This window comes from Armigeres subalbatus, chromosome 1, assembly GCF_024139115.2.
Source record: "Armigeres subalbatus isolate Guangzhou_Male chromosome 1, GZ_Asu_2, whole genome shotgun sequence".
Lineage (NCBI taxonomy): Eukaryota > Metazoa > Arthropoda > Insecta > Diptera > Culicidae > Armigeres > Armigeres subalbatus.
Genome location: NC_085139.1, coordinates 124177714 through 124200727, shown reverse-complemented (window position 1 = coordinate 124200727; position 23014 = coordinate 124177714). Strand labels below are relative to the sequence as shown.

Below are 23014 nucleotides of genomic sequence, written 5' to 3'. Positions count from 1 at the left end.
GCCCGAAAGCTCTTCGCCCTTCCCGGGCAACAGTTCGGTGTTCACATTTATCTGTCTGAGGCTTAGTGCGTATATTGAACCCGAAAAAACCGAGCCTACGACGAGCTCTCGAAGCTCTACGCACACGCACCGACCGACCGTGGGAACAAAGAATCGCAGCCTACAAAAAAAGCCTTTTCGATCGGCTGCCACTCGTCGGAATCGCCCTATCACAGACGTACGGCAGTCGGCTGTTTCCGGCTGGCATAACGAGTGGCCGCACTGCGGATTCCGACCAGATTCGTTAGATGGAACAAAGAATCGAGCGAGCTCAATCAGTTCCCGTCCGAAACTCGGAACGGATGGCTCACGGGTGAGGGATAGACCTCTGCTGCTGCCGCCAGCACCGCCGTCACCGGCGGACATCCACCTGCGCGCGCTCTCACGCTCAAGGAATTCCTTTGTCTGGTGCGGAATGCCATCCAATGAACGAACGATTCGCAAAAATTGTACCGCGCACTGCTGCTGGTTCCGGAATTGCGTAATAAATTACCGAAAGCACAAGTGTTTCCCGTTCCCCCTCGAAGTCTGGCGGCTGTCAAGCTCCCGGTTCAGTTCCGGCGTTGACGATGGAAAGGGAAAACATCCCATCTCGGGAAGAGAAATGACTTCCAGTCAAAGAAATATGCGCTTTCGCTTCATAAACAACGGATGAGGACGGGCCGCGCCGAGGGCGATGGGAAAACTCATTTTTAATCTGCAGATGGTGAGCTTTCAAATTTATTTGCAAACGTCTGGCATCGGATGTGGATGTGGAGGACTAGGAATGTCAACGAACTCGGCCGGTTTTTCCCACGCCTGCAGCCTGCCGGGGAAAATCCTAAAATCCATCAAGCTCGTTTGCTGAACGACAGAAAAAAATGGATATGTGAAGCGCTTCCGCCGTCTGTTCCATATTTTGTCAATTCGACTGAAGCCGGTAGTATGGATGATTCTGCGGTCTGGAGTGGGGGTAGGACACAGTTAAAGCATCTTTTAAAAACCCATAAACATTCGTTTTGCTTTTTTTTTCTTGTGGATGAATGTTAGCGAAGCTTCCTTTTCGTCTGCTATTGCGAGGCGCAGGTTGACCGAGGAAGGGAAATCCTTTTCACACGATTGGCATAAATTTATCCAAGTCGGTGGAAAAGAAAGAGCCGAAAGCATTCGCTGAATTGGTTTTCGGTGACGAAAAGCGTATGTGTTTGCTATTCTTCTATTGCTCGTTCTGAATGGCTTTCACTATTCAATCGGAATCGAATGGCATTTTTCGGAGCAAAGTGCCTGCCTGCCTGCCTTCCCGATGTCGGAATTTTGGCCATCTCGGAATAATAGAATAGAATCGAAATCGTACCGGGTTTGATTTCCTTTGTAGACAACATTTATTCGGTAATTGGCCCTCCACATGAAAAGGTGAAAAGATTAACTGCAACTGAGGGAGACACTTGATCCGAAGATCAATGCAATTGTGGGAGGATCAACTGCAGTCCCTCTCGAAACGGTTTGAACTAGTTTTGCTGAGATTCAATGATTAGGACCTCTGAGAAAAATACAAAATCACCATTTTTAATCATTCTATTCGAGTTTTAAATTTCTATGGATTTAATCAAATTTGTATATATTCGATTGAAATTGACAACATTTGAAAAAAGATAGAACCTATTTGTTTGAATATGTTCGACTGTATTTCGTTAAATGATTTCCAATTTGATTTTTTACATTTCAATAATTTTGATTAGAACTGATTCGATGAGAATTCGTATATGATTAAGTTTGATTATGTTCTAAAGGATTTGATCAATATATTTTTTTCGTGTCTTCCCTTCAACTTGCTTCCCTTTGTTGTCCTTTCGATGTTTCATCTTTTTACTTTTTATTCTGGCTCGACCAAATAATAATCATCATCGATCCGAAAACGTATTCCGACATTGTAATCGGAGCTCATCGTAATTACAAAGCTGCAACCGAATGCGATTTCACCTGTTTCATTAGTTACCGCAGGAAAGAAAAAAAAACTGTGATCGGATCATGTATTTGAAAGGGTCCCAGCCGTTGTTCGTCTGGTTGGCGTCACAGTCGACGATGTCGCCGTCTGAGACGGCTCATCTCATCTTAAGGCGAAAGCAAACACGAATAATGAGAAGCAGGAAGCTGTATAAGGATCTGCACGGTTTCTTGGTTCTCATGATTCAGATGGGAAAAGGAAACTCCCACCTGGGAAAATGGATTCAATGGTAGGGATGTTCACACCTTATCGAAACTTTAAATTTTGTTATGATATAGACATCAGCTGTAGAAAGATCAATGAAAAAGTTTTTGACGGGAAACGTAAATTCGAACATCCCTAAGAGACTTTTCATCACAAGCACAAAAAGGTGTCTCTGCGCTGTTTATTCTTCGCCTGCCATTCGATTGTGCTTACGAAAGGATGCTATTTCGCTACCATTTCATCCTTAAAAAAGCGTTTCTTTCTCATCAATGAAATCCACCTTTTTCAAGTATCGACGACACAAATAACTTTTATTCTGCCATCCACCAGCAATCACGTCGAATTTTTGCAACGCAGTGCAAAGCAAAACGACCGCACAACTCGCCCGACAATATTCACTTCAACGAGAGAAAGTTCGCCCCGTTCTGCCCGGACCGATTAGAATGATTCTAATTAAAACTTTCCGGATTGGAACTTGTTCGAGCGAAAGGTAATCTTGTCAACAATTGCCTGGCTCAGTATCCCCTCTGCCATAAATCAAACTTTTTCGCCCAGTTCCCAGAACCCATCATCCGCCGCAAAAATTCAATTAATCCGAAGTTGCAACCTGCACTCGCATCTCACTCCCGCCCCAAATGAGGGCGATCGGACTGCGAGGGGTAGGAAATTGAATTTTCGCAAACAGTTCACTGGTCTTCGTGAATATAAAACCCTCCGATGCAGCCAGCTAAAATGGGAGCTCATCCATCCGGAAGAGACGATATATGACAGCTGTCATCAAGTTTTTCTCGCTTCTATTTCGAACAAACGGAGCAAAAATATGCGAACGCAGTTTGACGAATGAATGAGTGGCGGAAAAATAGTGCAGTAGCGTGCACAAAGCAAATCAAATTCCCGGATTTATGGATGCGGAAAAAAAGCACGTTCGATTCACGGGATGGGAGTTGTCGTCGGTTCGCTGGAACAAAAGTTAGGTCCTGTTTTGTTACGATTGCAGTATCTGCTTGTATTCGAAATTATCTTTTGAAATAAATTTAAGCCAAAACAAATATTTATTGTGAGCTGATTCTTCAATCTGGGTTACTCCATTTTAGAAATCAAAACAGTGATTTTGAATTGAACAAAACAACATTATTTGTTAGATTTATTGATCTTCTTATCGATCTTGATTTACGTATTTGGATTTTAATCTAGATAGGATTAGAACTAAATTGAATTTGGATTACATTTGTACCAAATCCGTTCCAAATCTAATTGAACTAAGATTGAATTTGGATTGGATTAGGATTTGGATTTGGATTTGGATTTGGATTGGATTTGGATTGGATTTAGATTATATTTGGATTTGGATTGGATTTGGATTGGATTTGGATTGGATTTGGATTGGTTTGGATTGGTTTGGATTGGATTTGGATTGGTTTGGATTGGTTTGGATTGGTTTGGATTGGTTTGGTTTGGTTTGGTTTGGTTTGGTTTGGTTTGGTTTGGTTTGGATTGGTTTGGATTGGTTTAGATTGGTTTGGATTGGTTTGGATTGGTTTGGATTGGTTTGGATTGGTTTGGATTGGTTTGGATTGGTTTGGATTGGTTTGGTTGGTTTGGATTGGTTTGGTTGGTTTGGATGTGGATTGGTTTGGATTGGTTTGGTTTGGTTTGGTTTGGATTGGTTTGGTTGGTTTGGATTGGTTTGGATTGGTTTGGATTGGTTTGGATTGGTTTGGATTGGTTTGGATTGGTTTGGATTGGTTTGGTTGGTTTGGATTGGTTTGGATTGGTTTGGATTGGTTTGGATTGGTTTGGTTTGGTTTGGTTTGGTTTGGTTTGGTTTGGTTTGGTTTGGTTTGGTTGGTTTGGATTGGTTTGGATTGGTTTGGATTGGTTTGGATTGGTTTGGTTGGTTTGGATTGGTTTGGTTGGTTTGGATTGGTTTGGTTGGTTTGGATTATGTTTGGTTTGGATTGGTTTGGATTGGTTTGGATTGGTTTGGATTGGTTTGGATTGGTTTGGATTGGTTTGGTTGGTTTGGATTGGTTTGGATTGGTTTGGATTGGTTTGGTTTGGTTTGGTTTGGATTTGGTTTGGATTGGTTTGGATTGGTTTGGTTGGTTTGGTTTGGATTGGTTTGGTTGGTTTGGATTGGTTTGGATTGGTTTGGTTGGTTTGGATTGGTTTGGATTGGTTTGGATTGGTTTGGATTGGTTTGGATTGGTTTGGATTGGTTTGGATTGGTTTGGATTGGTTTGGATTGGTTTGGTTTGGTTTGGTTTGGTTTGGTTTGGTTTGGTTTGGTTTGGTTTGGTTTGGTTTGGTTTGGTTTGGATTGGTTTGGTTGGTTTGGATTGGTTTGGATTGGTTTGGATTGGTTTGGATTGGTTTGGATTGGTTTGGATTGGTTTGGATTGGTTTGGATTGGTTTGGATTGGTTTGGATTGGTTTGGATTGGTTTGGATTGGTTTGGATTGGTTTGGATTGGTTTGGTTTGGTTTGGTTTGGATTCGGTTTGGATTTGGTTTGGTTTGGTTTGGATTGGTTTGGTTTGGATTGGTTTGGTTGGTTTGGATTGGTTTGGATTGGTTTGGATTGGTTTGGATTGGTTTGGATTGGTTTGGATTGGTTTGGTTGGTTTGGATTGGTTTGGATTGGTTTGGTTGGTTTGGTTGGTTTGGTTGGTTTGGATTGGTTGGATTGGTTTGGATTGGTTTGGATTGGTTTGGATTGGTTTGGTTTGGTTTGGATTGGTTTGGATTGGTTTGGTTGGTTTGGTTGGTTGGATTGTGTTTGGATTGGTTTGGATTGGTTTGGATTGGTTTGGATTGGTTTGGATTGGTTTGGATTGGTTTGGATGTGATTTGGATGTGGTTTGGATTGGTTTGGATTGGTTTGGATTGGTTTGGATTGGTTTGGATTGGTTTGGATTGGTTTGGATTGGTTTGGATTGGTTTGGATTGGTTTGGATGTGATTTGGATGTGGTTTGGATTGGTTTGGATTGGTTTGGATTGGTTTGGATTGGTTTGGTTTGGTTTGGATTGGTTTGGTTGGTTTGGATTGGTTTGGATTGGTTTGGTTGGATTGGTTTGGATTGGTTTGGTTGGTTTGGATTGGTTTGGATTGGTTTGGATTGGTTTGGATTGGTTTGGATTGGTTTGGATTGGTTTGGATTGGTTTGGATTGGTTTGGATTGGTTTGGATTGGTTTGGTTGGTTTGGATTGGTTTGGATTGGTTTGGATTGGTTTGGATTGGTTTGGATTAGATTTGGATTGGTTTGTGTTGGTTTGGATTGGTTTGGATTGGTTTGGTTGGTTTGGTTGGTTTGGATTGGTTTGGTTGGTTTGGATTGGTTTGGTTGGTTTGGATTGGTTTGGATTGGTTTGGATTGGTTTGGATTGGTTTGGTTTGGATTGGTTTGGATTGGTTTGGATTGGACTTGGATTGGTTTGGATTGGTTTGGATTGGTTTGGATTGGTTTGGATTGGTTTGGATTGGTTTGGATTGGTTTGGATTGGTTTGGATTGGTTTGGTTGGTTTGGATTGGTTTGGATTGGTTTGGATTGGTTTGGATTGGTTTGGATTGGTTTGGGTTGGTTTGGATTGGTTTGGATTGGTTTGGATTGGTTTGGATTGGTTTGAATTGGTTTGGTTGATTTGGATTGGTTTGGATTGGTTTGTTTGAATTTGGATTGAATTTGGATTGGATATGGATTGGTTTGGTTTGGATTGGTTGGGATTGGTTTGGATTGGTTCGGATTGGTTTGGATTGGTTTGGATTGGTTTGGTTGGTTTGGATTGGTTTGGATTGGTTTGGATTGGTTTGGATTGGTTTGGATTGGTTTGGATTGGTTTGGATTGGTTTGGATTGGTTTGGATTGGTTTGGATTGGTTTGGATTGGTTTGGATTGGTTTTGTTTGGTTGGATTGGTTTGGATTGGTTTGGATTGGATTTGGTTTGGATTGGTTGGGATTGGTTGGGATTGGTTTGGTTGGTTCGGATTGGTTTGGATTGGTTCGGATTGGTTTGGATTGGTTTGGTTGGTTTTGTTTGGTTTGGATTGGTTGGATTAGATTTGGTTTGGATTGGATTGGTTTGGATTGGTTCGGATTGGTTTGGATTGGTTGGATTGGTTGGTTTGGATTGGTTTGGTTGGTTTGGATTGGTTTGGATTGGTTTGGATTGGTTTGGTTGGTTTGGTTGGTTTGGATTGGTTTGGATTGGTTTGGATTGGTTTGGATTGGTTTGGATTGGTTTGGATTGGTTTGGTTTGGTTTGGATTGGTTTGGATTGGTTTGGATTGGTTTGGATTGGTTTGGTTGGTTTGGATTGGTTGGATTGGTTTGGATTGGTTTGGATTGGTTTGGATTGGTTTGGATTGGTTTGGATTGGTTTGGATTGGACTTGGATTGGTTTGGATTGGTTTGGATTGGTTTGGATTGGTTTGGATTGGTTTGGATTGGTTTGGATTGGATTTGGATTGGATTTGGATTGGATTTTGATTGGATTTGGATTGGATTTGGAATGGATTTTGATTCGATTTGGATTGGATTTGGATTGAATTTGGATTGGATTTGGATTACCTTTTAATTGGATTGAAGTTCCAATACTTCAAGCTGTTTCACGTGGATATTCAGAAAACTTTTTGTAAAAAAATTGTGCAAAATAGTTTCCCTATCTCAGTAACCGAACCTATTTCTCTCTGAAATCTCGTCACAAATCATGTTTGCTGAAATTCGGCAGAAATCTTTCACTCCTTTATTCAAGGCCGCTACGTCTATCGATTGGCTAACACGAACCGGTCTCGCAGCCGCCAAGGTTAACAACCGTCTAGGCCTCCCCCGCTTGACACACCAGCACTGGGTCTATTAATCATTGTAGGCAGCATCACCACCATCATCCACACCGGCGGCGGCGGCGCTGCAGCCATTTGGGGTAGTTATTTCATTCTTTTAATGGGTTCGTATCCCCTCGTGCAGTTCCGTTTCCCGTTGGGAGTTTCCTCGGTTAGACCCTGGGATGGTAGCAGGTGCGAAATGTTGAAGTTTATTACCATCCCTCCGATAGGAAATGAGACGAAAAACGTTTGACGAGTGGAAAAGCGGAACGAAGGGGGGGGGGTCATTTCAAAGTGACTATTTTCGCCGGCTTTCTTTATTCGCCTCTGACAGCACTATGAATGGGACACAGAAGGAGAGAGCTGCTGACCGGAACCGGTACCGTCTCGGGTTAAATGGTCTAGAAGCGAGCTGTTGGTGAACTGACCTTTATCACACTTCCCAGTTTTCTTACCCCTTGGGCATTCGCCTTGCCTTGACGAGTATGGTGTGTGGACTACGAAGCGACCATCCGACCGCTCCTCGAAACTATTGTCCATGGGGGTAATCCCTTTTCTATTCGTCCGTTCGCCGAGTCGCTCCGGTCGTTATTCGCCTTTATCTAAATTGATCACACCCCTAAGTGTCGCCGCTTGCTTGTGCCTCCTCATGTTGAATCGTTGGGTGCCATGGAAAGAATGGGACAATCGGTATTTATGCCCACTAGATCCATCCATCAGTGGCATTTTAGGCAAAGCGACGACCGGGAGCTGAGGGTGTTTGTTCGAGCTATTCCCTGCGGAACAATGGCTTTAAAAGCAGTACTTTCTTATTTTTGTCCTCAAAGAGAATCATCCAACGGAAGAAAAGGGTATCTTGTCATAGGTTATGACTTCACTCTTTTCAGAGCGAACAGCTCGATAAGGAGTTTAAACACACTTGACTTCATGATATGGCATTCCTATCCCTACTGCACTGGCAACACAGAAGTAGACGCAATGCAGGCGTCAGTTGAAGGAGCGTATATAGACATCGTCACTCGTTGCGGGTTTGAGTTGTAGACTATAAAAAATTGAACTTACATCCATTAAAAAGTTTCTACCCTTATCGCTTCATTTGGGGTGGGTTCAAGAATGATCATAATAGTTTGTGTGGACATGGGTCATCAAGTGGGACGGTCATCCAGTTCATCTCCTGTATGTATGCAAACTGTATCAAAAAGAAAATAGGTTCACCAATCTGACAATTAGTGCGATTATTCGACTCTGACAATTAGTGCGATATATCGACTATTTCGTTATGCTATAAACGGCATCATTTAAACTTGCCCATAAACATAAAATCCAAGGTTACGATTACGTAATCGCATAATTTGTCAATGTCAAAGTTACCATTCTGACAAGTGTCATCCCTCGGCAGCACTCATCTCTCGAGTTCATTGCCTTTTTCAACAGGGCCGAGACAGCTGAATCAGCTGATGATCTGCAGCGCTAACGAGATGGATGATGCCTAAATAAACAGCCAAAGCCCACCGAACCATCCCCATTAGAATGGTCCGCCGAGCCGAGGGGTAGGGCAGTGGCAAAAAAGCGCCCGACTACGTCCACTGTTTCATTCATCGCCGCCTACTTTGTCTGATGTACTACGCTCGCAGAGCAGCGCCACCCAACTTGGGGATGCCTTTTTTCCTTCCTGATCCAAGTCTGTTTGCTTGGCTGATTGCAGACATTCGGGCAACAAGCAACGTGAAGCCGGAGCAGCAGAAGATTTCTTGGATCGCTCCACCGACTGCCGCACAAAAAAAAGTTGGGGAAAACAAGTAACAACAACCAAAAGTGCTAAGGCAAACAAAAGTCTGCGGTTGCGGTGAAAGCGGAAGCGACGCGAAGCGGAAAACTCAGATGGAAGCTGCTCCACACCAAAATGTCATTGTCACTTGCGGGACACCACCAGCCCAAGTCACTGATGCGAGAAGAAGAAATTATTAAAATGTAATAAATTTTTTGATGGCTTTATTATTGTATCACAATATTGGGTGGCGCTGGATAGAAGGAAAAGCTTTTTCTCATCGGAAGAAACGATGCTCAAGGGGTAATCAAACGCGTGGAGAAGGGCAGTGCTGGGTCGGAAAATAAACAAACGGCGAGACAGCTGACGGGGTTATTGTCACTCTTTCGGTTAGGCCAGCTGAGCAGCGATGACGTTAATTGGTTGGTGTGTATGGCTCCGTCGGTCATAAAACCGAGATCGAATGCCGAACTTCTGCGAATGACAGACTGATTCTCGAGGGGTGATTCACCCAATCAATAATGGAAGCGCAGTGCATATTACCGGCGAATTGGCTCCGCACGAAAGTTCCACATGGCGAATTGTCACGTCACGTACGGGAACCGGGGAAAAACTGTTACAAATCACCCAAAGCGTGAGGGCATCCACCAGCAACATAGCCTCAAGCCGGAAAAGTAGTGTAGAAGCGACGGAGCGTTTGACAAATTACTTGCGGGGAAGGTCGACCTTGAATTGTCATTTGCCTAGAGACGGAACTTCCAGACATCGGAGGCGACGTGTTCCAGCATAAATCTACGCTTTTTTGACAACGTGCCATGATGCCGCACCACCCGACCCCCGTGTACAGTGAAGACGAGCAGTAGGTGAAAAATGGCCACTAATTAACATCGTGTTAAGTGTGTACGCTAGCTCTTGTGAATGCATGACTGTAGGGGAACTGGAGGCAGAATGTGCATCTTCCGACCAAAATGATTCATTCCAGCTGTTTATAAACTAGAGGATTTTTTGGTGATTTGATTCCTTCAAAAAAAAAAAAACAAAAATTTAAAAAAAATTAAAGATTATTCCTAGAATCAAAAATTTTGTTCCTACACGAAGTTACTGTGTTTTCGGAAATCTGCTATCAAAAACTGTTTCTAATGTCTTTTTTTGTTAAAATCTTATTCAATTATGGTTTGATACATCTTACCCCCAGTTCCTCTTCAGTGGGCTGGTTGACTACGGTAGCAAGGCGAGTGAAGGTATGTGATAAATTACCAGCAAAATTAATCGCACGTACACACAAACATATACATACGGCCAAAAACACACAGTTCACGATGTTTTACTTGCCAAAAAGGTAGACATTTCGGCGGGAAAGTCAATGAATAATGTAGCGCTGCTTAATTCCGAGATCCCGCCGATGTTTTGTTGTTCGTGACTTAATCCGATTGAGATTAAGTTGCTTAAATTGCTCACCTTAAATGAGCGTACTGCGAGCCAACAGTGTACGTAGACGGCTGCGGAGAGGTTATGTGTTTGCGACGAACCTGCGAAGGGTAATCAATCCAGCGGGGCTAAGGGCGGATGAAATATGGTGATGATCACTTGGTTTTGTGAAAAATGATTCGTCTATAGCTGGAACTGGTTCCTTCTGGAGAACAATCAACGAACGAGATGTGATTTGAAGACCTTCTCATCTAAAGACATTCGATGCAATATGAAATTTGAAGCAATTTCCTTTTAACTGAAATCTCTGGAAATTCGAATGAATTTCCTCTGGAAATTCGAATGAATTTCCTCTGGAAATTCGAATGAATTTCCTCTGGAAATTCGAATGAATTTCCTCTGGAAATTCGAATGAATTTCCTCTGGAAATTCGAATGAATTTCCTCTGGAAATTCGAATGAATTTCCTCTGGAATTCGAATGAATTTCCTCTGGAAATTCGAATGAATTTCCTCTGAATTGAATGAATTTCCTCTGAAATTCGAATGAATTTCCTCTGGAATTGAATGAATTTCCTCTGGAAGTCGAATGAATTTCCTCTGGAAATTCGAATGAATTTCCTCTGGAAATCGAATGAATTTCCTCTGGAAATCGAATGAATTTCCTCTGGAAATTCGAATGAATTTCCTCTGGAATTCGAATGAATTTCCTCTGGAAATCAGATGAATTTCCTCTGGAAATCGAATGAATTTCCTCTGGAAATTGAATGAATTTCCTCTGGAAATCGAATGAATTTCCTCTGGAAATTCGAATGAATTTCCTCTGGAAATTCGAATGAATTTCCTCTGGAAATTCGAATGAATTTCCTCTGGAAATTCGAATGAATTTCCTCTGGAAATTCGAATGAATTTCCTCTGGAAATTCGAATGAATTTCCTCTGGAAATTCGAATGAATTTCCTCTGGAAATTCGAATGAATTTCCTCTGGAAATTCGAATGAATTTCCTCTGGAAATTCGAATGAATTTCCTCTGGAAATTCGAATGAATTTCCTCTGGAAATTCGAATGAATTTCCTCTGGAAATTGGAATTAATTTTCTTCGAAAATTAAGATGAATTTCTTTTGGAAATTGGGATGTAGTTTTCCTAGATCTTTTTCCGATACTTGTCTCGAACTCAGCTGAAGTCTCCATAAAAAACATTCCAGAACCCATCTCTAAAAAGTGAAAACACTTCTTATCGGGCCAGACGGTTTCTTTCCTGATCCTTTTTTCCAGAATGCTACACCGCTTCTATTCCCCCCGCATGAGCCTTCTGTAGGACGCAATTCTTAGAACTGGACTCCGTAAACATCGCTTGAAAGCAGCTTGGAAAAACTTTCCAACATTGTTTGGTGCATTTTTAGTGCCGATCATTGAACGAATTCCTACCCCCTGCAACCAGAGTCAGGAGAGAAAAAAAAAACCGATGCGGAACAGCCATCTTTCCTCCCGCTGCTGGCTGGTATCGGTGATTTATTAGTGTTTGATATCGAGTCTGAGACCCGGACCACCCAACAGGCAGGACCAACGAAAGAAAGTTTTGTTTCGCCAATGATAAAAGTTTTTTTTCGCTTTCTCGTCGTATTTCTTCCGTCGTCTCGAAGCTTTTTCCTCCGTTCGAAATCGATAAGCAATCAATTTAGTTTCCGATTTTTTTTTCTTCTGCTGCTATCTTTATGAAGGCCGATGGTCCATCCAAAGGACATGTCCGGAATCGTCGTCTGGTATCGCCCCGCCAGTGTGAAGCCAATTAAACTTTAATCCAAAATTGGTTCCTTCCTGTCACTGTTCATCAACTTTATTATCTTACCATTTGACCACGGACTTTTGCAGATCGTCGAAGGTGGGATTGAATCGTACAGAGCTGGGGTTGCAATGAAATCGTGAATATTCAATTATCTTCCCATAAACGAACCACTTGGGATCCCGGGTCCGTTTTCAAAGGCGATTTCGACCACGTGAGGGTGTCCATTTTTCCAAACATATGACTCAAATTCTTACGCTGTTGGAACAAGCGGTCTTACGGGAGGTAGGAGGCTGCTGGCATAAATCTCACTTAATTTATTTATTGATACCGTTTATCATAAATTTCCCAGACAACCCAAAAATAACACACACTACACAACTATGTCTTCTTTTTCCGCAATTCAAGGAAGGAACGGATGAAGTGAAAGAGTTTCCCGCATTAATCGCATGAAAAAGATAAATAATTCATCATTTTGCTCTCCTCCGCGGTTAAGCCGGATTAAGAAAGAAGAAATGATGCGAAGGAAAGTCGGATATGAGCCCTTGACTACTTTGCTGAAACAGGTTGCCCCATTGCTCGTTGACTGAAAGTGGCGAAGCAAGGGTCGCATTGCGGTGTCAGTTGGAATGACACTGTTGAGAAAAGGAGATTGCACCGCAAACAAACTCCGAATTCAATAAATCCAATCGTCTGGATGCAAAGTTTTCGAAGGATCAACGAGCGATTTCGCATAGACATTCCAAAACGGCTCCATTTTCAATTTACGACAATTTTTTTGTTTCAGGCATATCCCATCCCATTTTACGACTTTGACAGCACAGTCCCGCTTTCCACTTATCCAGTGTTGCCAAAGCAAAGATTCTTTGCTTTCCAAAGATAAACAACATTCGCCATCCGGCGTCACCCAACAAGACTGGTGAAATCGATTCTCAATGTGTATCGACCAACCGACCGGCAGTCAGACACTTCTGCACCAGAGGATTTAATTTCATTTTAATAAAATCACGTACGAAGGATTTTCTTCGGAGACACGTTCCAAGATGCCGCCACTGACTGTCGGTTGCCTTCCTTCTCTCACTATGGAACGAATAACAAACACAGTCCAAAGCTCACTTTTCAAGGGTCCAATCCGAATTGAAATAAATTTTAAAATTGTTTTCCCACCACGAGAGTCGAACTTTCCCATCTCTTTCCCGTCGGAAAATCGAAAGCAACTTTATCGGTGTATTAATATTCAATGAATATCAATGTCAAACACCTTCGGTATGCTTCGATTCTATGCGACTTCTTCCGCCCCGATCCCGTCTCAAAAACAAAACACTTTCCGGCGACAAGGACATTTGGCTTTTTTCCTTTCCCCGCCCATTTGCTCGGATTCCGTGTCACGTTTTTGACATCGTTCAGACATTGCGTCTCGGAAGTTCAGCGACCTCTTTCGACGGAATGCGTACCCACCACTCGCAGACTCACTCCACAACTGCCGAGACACTTAGAACAAAAGCCCAGGTGTCTACGACACACTGCTGCTACTACTTGCTAACTTCTTTCCTTCGACGTCGATCCCAAAATTCAAGCAAACGATAGAGCGGGGAAAGGTCGAGGTTAAGTCAAGCGACAACATCGTGGCGTTGAAATGCGCCGGAACGGGTGGGAAAATGGGATCGATCTGTTAAACAAACCCGAAATTAAATTGATGGGTTTGGTTTTCCGAGAGCTACCGGGGTGGCAGACCTACCGACGACGACGACAACTGATTCACCGGCTGCAACGAGGAGAGACGAACTTTCCAAATCGGTGCTGATTGGGAAAAAAGGGGGCGGGGCTGCGGCTGACGGTTGAGTCAAACAGTAATCACTGAGTGTCATTATCATTATTCATCCAGCCGTCAGCTTTGATTGGAGATTGGAAAAGTGGATGACTGCATCCAATGGATATCGGTGAGAAGGTTGACCGAGCAATCAAAACACAGCCTAAAACCACAAAACGAGGATGGTTTACGTTCTGCAGAGGTGGATAGTTCGAGAGGATTCTATTGGTTTTGTGAGGATGTCAGATGCGGCAAATCGAAAGGTAATTTTATTTAGATGATTGAGCTGTTTTTTCGGGTTGTTACAAATCTGAACTATGGAGCATTGGATGGATTTCGGAGCTCATCTTTTGATCAGACATATTGAAGAATGCGGAGTCAACGTGGAAGCTGCTGGGTGCGACTTCAAGAATGTCTGACTTAGCCAGGGCCGATGGCAGAAAAACAACTATTGATTGCAAATGTCTTATGCGATTTTGTCTGAGAGTACGATTCCTGGATTCGGATTTCATATCCATGTTTGGGCCAAATCGAATGGATCTTGGACTTGGATGGTACATAAGAACATAAAAATAAATGTTTATTAAGAGGTAAACAAACGTAACACAGTGATATGATTAAAAAACTCCAAAACAAATCGATGGAAGCTTCAAAAAATGTCTAGTGGAAATTACCAAAAAAAAAATATCTTTTCAATTTGCAAAATATTTTTTTCCATGATTTTCCAAAGAAATATTTGTGAAAAAAGCCAAATAACTCGAAGAACTTCTGCAAATTGCCAAAAAAAACTCCCATGGAAATTCCGAAGATTATTTCAAAGTATTTTTTTTTTGGGTAAATAAAAAAAAAGACATTTCACTGAAATCGATTTCACAAAAGGCCACTAGGCCGAAAGTTGTTTGGCCGGATATGTCATTTTACCGAACAAACTTTCAGGCAAAAACCCATCTGGCTGAAATTAGTTTAAGTCAGTTCGGCCGATCCCGTCATTTGGCGAAAACGTTGTTTGGCCGAATTGGTTATTTGGTTGAAAAAGTCGTTTGACCGACACGATTGTTTTGCCGAAAATGCTGTTTAACCGTTATTATCGTTTGCCAGAAAGGGCTATTTGATCGATAGTATTTTTGCCGAAAATGTTGTTTGGCCGAACAATGGTGAATGTGAAAAGTGTAATGTGAATAATGATAATTGAGAAGTGAGAAGTAAAAAATGAGAAATTAAAAGTGAGAAATACGAAGTACGAACTGTGTCAGCTGACTGTTTACTTTTCACTTCTATATCATTTCTGATGTTTCAGTTCTCACTACTGCTTAGTGAGAAATAAGAAATGATTAGTGAGAGCTGCGACGTGAGATGATTCATTTTTCACATTTTGCTTCTTATTTCTTACTTCTCACTCAAAAGTTCAAAGTAGAATTGAAAAAACGAAAAAAAGTGAGAAGTATTTCTTCTTTTTTCACTTCTCACATCGCTCCTCTGGTCGTTCGAAAATTTCGAAATGTTTCCGTTTGAATTTATCGAACGGTTTTTATTTGAAAATTTGGAAGACAGTTTCTTCAGAAACTCTGAAAACGAGAATGTTTCGAGTATATTTTGCTCGGAAATATTGAAGAGTTTTCGTTCAAAAATATCAAAGAATTTCCGCTCCAAAGTTTTGCAAAATTCCTATTTGAAAATTTTGAATAATTTTCGTTCAGAAATTTAGGAGAATTTCCTTTTGAAAATTAAAACAAAAACGATTGGAAAGCTCAAAGAAATTCCATTCGGAGATTCAAAAAAATCTCCGTTCGGAAATTGCGAAGAATACCCGCTCCGCAGTTTCGAAGAACTCCTGTTAGGAAGAATCAAAGAATCTTCATTTAAAAATTTCGAAGTAACTCCACTCGGAAATTTTGAAGAATTTCTGTTTGGAAATTTCGAAGAATTTTCTTTCGTTAATTTCAAGCAGTTTTCGATCGTGAATCCAAAGTGTTTTTGTTCAGAAATTCCGAAGATTTTTCGTTCGAATATTTTGAAGATTTTCTACTCCTAAACTCCGGAGAATTTTTAATCCGAGATTTCCAAGATATTCTTCTCAAAAATTTCAAAAATTTTGAATTTCGTACTCGAAAATTCCCAACAATATCCGTTCAAAAATTATGAAGTTCGTTATTTAATAAATGAACCAGCCATGGACTAAAAATCTCTAATAAATATTAAAAAAGGCTCCTTATTTCCATCTCCATCCGAAAATCGGAAAGATTTTCGATCGGACTATCTGAAGAATTTCTATTCGGACAAACAGAAGCATTTACTTTTGGAAATTCCTAATAATTAAAGTTCGAAGATTATGAAGATTAGTTTAATGCAAAAAATTTCCGTTTGGAAATTTCCGATGGAATTTATTTTGCGAGATAACGATCCATTCTAAAAATATAAAACTTTATTCGAAAATCTAAAAAATGGTTTGATGATTCCAAAGAATTTCCGTTAGGAAATTTCGAAGAATTTTCGTTCGAAAATATTAAAGAATTTCTGTTCGGCAGTTTCACAGAATTTCCATTCAGCAATTTCAAAGAGTTTCCGTTTGAAGATTTCGAACAATTTTCGTTCGGAAATAAAAAAGAATTCACTTTCGGGAATTTCGAAGAATTTCCGTTTGAAAATTTCAAAGAATTTCCGTTTTAATTTTTCTTAGTATTTCTGTTTGGAAATCACTAAATTTAATCAATACAAAAAAATATTCGGAAATCTAAAAACACTCCTTTAAAAATCTAAAGAATTTCCGTTTGGAAATTTCGAAGAATTTTCGTTAGAAAATATCAAAGAGTTTCTGTTCGGGAGTTTCACAGAATTTCCATTCAGCAATTTCATCGTTTGAAGATTTCGAACAATTCTCGCCTAACTTTTCAAAAGGACCAAAGTAACATTTTTTTCATTAACTAATCAACAGAACAACATGAAAGCTTTTGATTGCAGTACTCAAATTAATTTTTTACTTAGGTCCTTTTGAAAGGTTAAGCGAGAATTTTCGTTCGAAAATTTCAAAGAATTCCGGTTCGGGAATTTCGAAGAATTTCCGTTTATAAATTTCAAAGAATTTCCGTTTCAAAATTTCGTAGAATTCCCGTTCCAAAATCTCGAATAATTTCCTTCAGATAATTTCACAGAACTTCCGTTTGAAAATTTTGAGAAAAAACCATTCGAAAATACCCAAAATTTCCGTTCGGGAATTTTGAGGTTTTTTTGTTCGGCAATTCGAAGATTTTTTTCCAGAAATTTTAAAGTATTTATGTTCGAAAATTTCGAAAAAAAAATCGTTCATAAATTTCAAAGAATTTCCATTTTGGAAGTTTCAAACAATTTCCGTTTGGGATTTTCGAAAAATTTCTGTTAGGAAATTTCAAACAATTTCCGTTTGGGATTTTCGAAGAATTTCTGTTAGGAAATTTCGAAAAATTTCTGTTAGGAAATTTCGAAGAATTTCTGTTAGGAAATTTCGATGTATTTCTATTCAGAAATTTTGGGAATCATTTTTTGTATTTGCGGAGAATTTTCTTCTGGAAATTTCGGAAAAATTCCATTCGGAAATTTTGAAAATTCTCCGTTCGTACATTTCGAGGAATTTCCGCTCTGCGATTTCAAAGAATTTAGGTAAGACAATTTTAAAAATTTTCCACTCGGAAATTTAGTTGAATTTTCGCTCGGAAATTTCGAAGATATTCCGCTCAGAAATTATTTCAGTTTGGAAATTTCGAAGATTTTTTGATCACGATTTCCGAAGTGTTGCCGTTTAGGAATTCCGAAAATTTTCCCTTCGGATTTTTCACAGAATGTCCATTCAGCAATATCAATGATTGCCTAGGGCTGCAACCCTCTATAATAAAGATATAAAAAAAAAAAACAATGAATTTCGATTTGAATATTTCGAACAATTTTCGTTCGGATATTTCAAAGAATTCCAGTTCGGTGATTTCGAAGAATTTCCGCTTATAAATTTTAAAGAATTTCCGTTCCAAAATTCGTAGAGTTTCCGTTTAAAAATCTCGAATTATTTCCTTCAGGAAATTTCACAGAATTTCCTTATTTTACTTTTTTTAATTCCGTTCAAAAGTTTCAAAAATTTCCGTTCGGAATTTCGAGGAAATTTTGTTCGGAAATTTCAAAGAATTTCCTTTCGTAAATTTCGAAAAATTTCTGTTCGAAATTCCGAAGAATTTCTGTCCGGAAATTTCGATGTATTTTTATTTAGAAATTTTGAGATTTTTTTTGTATTTGCGGAGAATTTCCTTCTATAAATTTCGGGGAAATTCCATTCGGAAATTTCGAAGATTCTCCGTTCGTAGATTTCGAGAAATTTCCGCTCTGCAATTTCAAAAAAATTAGGTAAAGAGATTTTGAAAATTTTCCACTTGAAAATTTAGAAGAATTTTCGCTCGGAAATTTCGAAATTAATTAAGTTTGGAAATTTCGAAGATTTTTTGATCGTGATTTTGAAGTGTTTCCGTTCAGGAATTCCGAAGATTTTCTGTTCGGATATTTCAAAGAATTTTCATTCGTAAATTTGGAAAAAAAATCGCTACTAAATTCCAGTAAATCGGAAAATTCATAGATGTTCCTCTCAGTGATTCCAAAGAATTTCTGTTCTAAAATTTCATAGAGTTTCCGTTAGGAAATTTCTAAGAATTTCCGTTTTTAAAATTTCTAATAATTTCGGTCCGGAAATTTCGAAGTTTTTCCTATCGTTCATTTCGGAGAATTTCCATTCGTAGTTTTCATCTTTATTCGGAAATTCTGAAAAATCTCCGATAGGACTATCTGAAGAATTTCCATTCGGCCATTCCGAACAATTTACGTTTGAAAATTCTGAAGAACTTCCGCACGTTTATTTCAATGAATTTCCGTTGCTGAATTCCGAAATGTTTCTTTTTGGAAATTGCGTAAATTTTCGTAAATTTCGAGGAATTTCCGTTCTGCAATTTCAAGAAAGTTAGGAAATTTTGAAAAACACCCGTTTTTTGTTCGGAAATTTCGAAGATATTCCGCTCGAAAAAAATATATGTTTGGAAGTTCCGAATATCTTTTGATCGTGATTCCGTAGTGTTTCCATTCAGACATTTCGAAGATTTTCCGTTCCGTTTGGAAATTTCTAAGAATTGCCGCTTGGAAATTTTGAGGAATTTTCGATCGGAAATTTCCGAAGAATTAGAACATTTCGAAGAATTCAAAATAATTTCCATTCGTGATTTTCATCTTTGTTCAGAGATTCTGAAAAATCTCCGATCGGACTATCTTCAGCATTTCCATTCGGAAATTCCGGACAATATACGTTGGTCAATTCTGAAGATTTTCCGTTCGTTTATTTCAAAGAATTTCCGTTCGTGAATTCCGAAATGTTTATTTTTGGAGATTGCGAAAAAAAAGTCCTTTTGAAAGTTTCGGAAAACCTCCGTTCGTGAATTTTGAAGATTTTCCTTTCGTTCGAAAATTTCGAAGAATTTCCGCTCTGCAATTTTGAGAAAGTTAGGAAATTTTGAAAAACTTCCAATTTTTGCTTAGAAATGTCGATATCCGCTCAAAAAATATGTTCCTCTCAGGGATTCCGAAGAATTTATGTTCAAAAATATCAAAGAATTTCCATTTGTAAATTTTTAATAATTTCTGTCCGGAAATTTCGAAAATTTTCCGATCGTACATTTCGAAGAATTTCCATTCGTAGCTCTCATATCCGTAGTGTTTCTTTTTGGAAATTGCGAAAAAAAAAACTTATCAGAAGTTTCGGAGAAACTCAGTTCAGAAATTTTCAAAGGTTCTCATTTCGTAAATTTTAAGAAATTTCCGCTTTGCAATTTCGAAAAATTTAGGAAATTTTAAAAAACTCCCGTTTTTTGTTCGGAAATTCCGAAGATAATCTGTTCGAAAAATATTTCTGTTTGGAAATTTCAGATATATTTTGATCGTGATTCCGAAGTGTTTCTGTTCAGAAATTCCGAAGATTTTCCGTTCGGAAATTTAAAAAAATATCCGTTTGGAAATTTCTAAGAATTTCCGCTTGGAAACTTCGAAGAATTTTCGATTGGAAATTTCCGAAGAATTCGAACATTTTGAAGAATTCAAAATAATTTCCATTCGTGATTTTCATCTCTATTCAATGATTCTGAAAAATCTTCGATCTTACTATCTGAAGCATTTCCATTTGGACATTCCGAACAATTTACGTTCGAAAATTCTGAAGATCTTCCGTTTGTTTATTTCAAATTTCCGTTCGTGAATTCCGAAATGTTTATTTTTGGAGATTGCGAAAAAAAAGTCTTTTGGAAGTTTCGGAGAAACTCCGTTTGTAAATTTCGAAGATTTTCCTTTCACAAATTTCGAAGAATTTCCGCTCTGCAATTTCGAAGAATTTAGGAAATTTTGAAAAACTTCCAATTTTCGCTTGGAAATGTCGAAGATGTCCGCTCGGAAATTATTTCTGTTTCAAAATTTCGAATATTTTTGATCGTGATTCCGAAAATTTTCCGTTCGGAGATTTTGAAGAATTTCCATTCGCATATTTCGAAAAATTTCCGCTCCTTAATTCCGGAGAATTTTTGCTCGAAAATTTCAAAAAAATTCTTCTCGGTAATTCCGAAGAAATTCTGTTCGGAAATTTCAAAGAATTTGCATTTTGACATTTCTAGGAATTTTCGATTGGAAATTTCGAATAATTTTCGATTGTAAATTTCCGAAAAAGACGAACATTTCGAAGAATTCCGAATAATTTTCATTCGTAATTTTCATCTCTATTTGGATATTCTGAAAAAACTCCTATCTCCTATTATGAAGAATTGTGGGCTTCGTGAGCATGCAGTTAGCGACGTCAATCGTCTAGACATATGTGCTGTGGATTGTGGGTTCGGTTCCCGCCTCGGTAAGGAACAAACTTTTCGTAAAGCGAAAAGTTCTCCACTTCTCCACTCCACTGTTCATGAATCCCGAAGTGTTTCTGTTCAAACATTTAGAAGAATTTCCGTTCGGGAATTTCCAAGAGTTTCCGCTCCTACATTCCAAAGAATTTGAAGAAATCCCGCTCGTACATTTCGAATAATTTCCGTTCAGAAATTCCGAAAAATGTCAGTTCAGTTATTCCGAAGAATTTCCGATCGGTCTATTTCAAGAATTTCCAATCTAGCTATCTGAAAAATTTCCATTTGGACATTCAGAAGAATGAACTATCGAAAATTTCCTCAGAATTTACGTTCAAAAATTAAGAAAAACTTCCCTTTGTTTATTTCGATGAATTTCGAATTGACCAAAGGTGAGCCAGCCAAGGGCTGAAAACCTCTTTAATAAAAACGATAATAATAATTATTTCGAATTGGAAATTTCCGAAGATTTTCCTATCCATTTCTTTAAAGAATGTTCGTTCGGAAATGCCTAAGAATATCTGCTCGGGAATTTCCAAGCATTTTTGATTGGAAATTTAAAAAAAATATTTGAAAATTCTGCAACATTTCTTTTTGGAAATGACGAAGGAATTCAAAACATTTTTTGTTTGGGATTTGCGAAGGATCTACGTTCGAATCTTTCGGAGAATTTTTTTTCGTTGAAAATTTCTGAGAATGCTTGTGGTTTTTCGATCCACGAAAACTGATAAGAATATTTTGATTGGCAAAAAGCAATCATGAGCTTGAACAGCTGTTACTGACATCATCGAAAATTGATAATAATTTAGCCGGCTGCTTGAGTTGCACAATCGGAATGCAAATTCGGTTCGCAATCATGTAAGCCTGCCAGCAGATATTCAAAAGCAATCACAAGTTCAGGCAGAAGCTCTTGAAGAATCCTTGAATAAATATTAATACAACCAGCTGCATAAGTCACGCAATCAGAATGCAAATGGTGGTGATCTGAATGCGGCAATTGTAAAACTGTTGGTTGAGCAGAACGCGACTGGTGGGCGGATGAGTTGCGGTGAGAACTTTGTGTCGGGACCTTGAGTGCCTGCAAAGCCGCATTTGCAAATAGACAGTGACAGTTTTTGACGCAAAATTATTAAACCTAATCAAATTCGGTATAAGCTGCATATTATAGTATTGATCATTTGACTATTCTATTCCACATATTCAAGAAAATTAAACAAAAAAACGACTCTTGAATCATTTATCAAAATCACGCGCACGTTCAAACTATTGCACATGCAAGATCACGCCTTCCAATCGTCCAAGGGGTGATTGCTTTGTGAGTAAATATGTTTGACGAAGGGTGTAGGCTGGTGTCGGATGGGTAAGATTGGGTTAAAATGCACTCTTGCGACAGCTATTGAACAATAATTGTGAGCAAACGAAATGTTCTATGGAAAAATTTGACATTTTGATTTTGAAAACTTTTTGACTTACCTGAATGTTTATATTTCTTCGATTTCATATTGGATAAAACAAGAAACAACTTTGAGGGGAGCATATTGGACCATTCTCCCCTGCCATTTCTAAAAATATTCCTTCTCCACTACTTCGAACCGCATAGTATAGTGCAGACGATGACGCTACTTGTGGGGGGCCGCGCATAGTAAAACAAGAGCTGCCCGCCACCCGGTAAAGTGGTTGTAAGTAATTGTTGGCGAGTAGGCAAATAGTTTTGCTGTTAGGGCTGGTCAGGCCGCCATTCAACTGCTGCGTTGCGCTGCGCTGCATTCTATTTCTAGTTTGCAGCGCGCGGGAGGAATGACGCCATCCATACTGCCGGGTTGAACGCATATTATGCAACATTGTTTTTGCTACTTCCAGATGAGTGGAAAACTATTATCAAATTAGTTACAGGTTTGATGCTTTGAGAATGAATATGAGAAGGTGTTTTTTTTTTCACTTTTAGGAGGAGGATGTGGAAGTCCCACCAATTTATTATCTTGATTTATCTTGATTGTGTTTTTGACAGCACATATCTCTAAAATTCAGAAATGCTCAACAAAACTACGCAACATTACATGTTGAAAATTGTTGATTGTTTAGGTGCATTTATTTTAAAACGATAAACATCTTTTTGTACTTTTGAAAACAACAAAAGAAGCACACTGGCGCATTTGCACGGAGATTCCACCAGAAATGCGGTTAGTAAGGCGAATTGCTGTTGCGGTGTAAATGTGTCATAAATGCTTAAGGCTGGAAGTCAGCAAAGTAGACTTCCTCATTCGTCATTGGAGCACTTCTCCATTTAACA

The 23014-nt window shown here is 39.1% G+C and overlaps 1 protein-coding gene across 5 annotated transcripts in view; it reads right to left on the bottom strand.

The window, feature by feature from the left end:
- The window catches only part of LOC134205089 (headcase protein), a 288226-nt gene that overhangs the window by 188328 nt on the left and 76884 nt on the right, over nucleotides 1–23014 (bottom strand). The window lies entirely within an intron of this gene.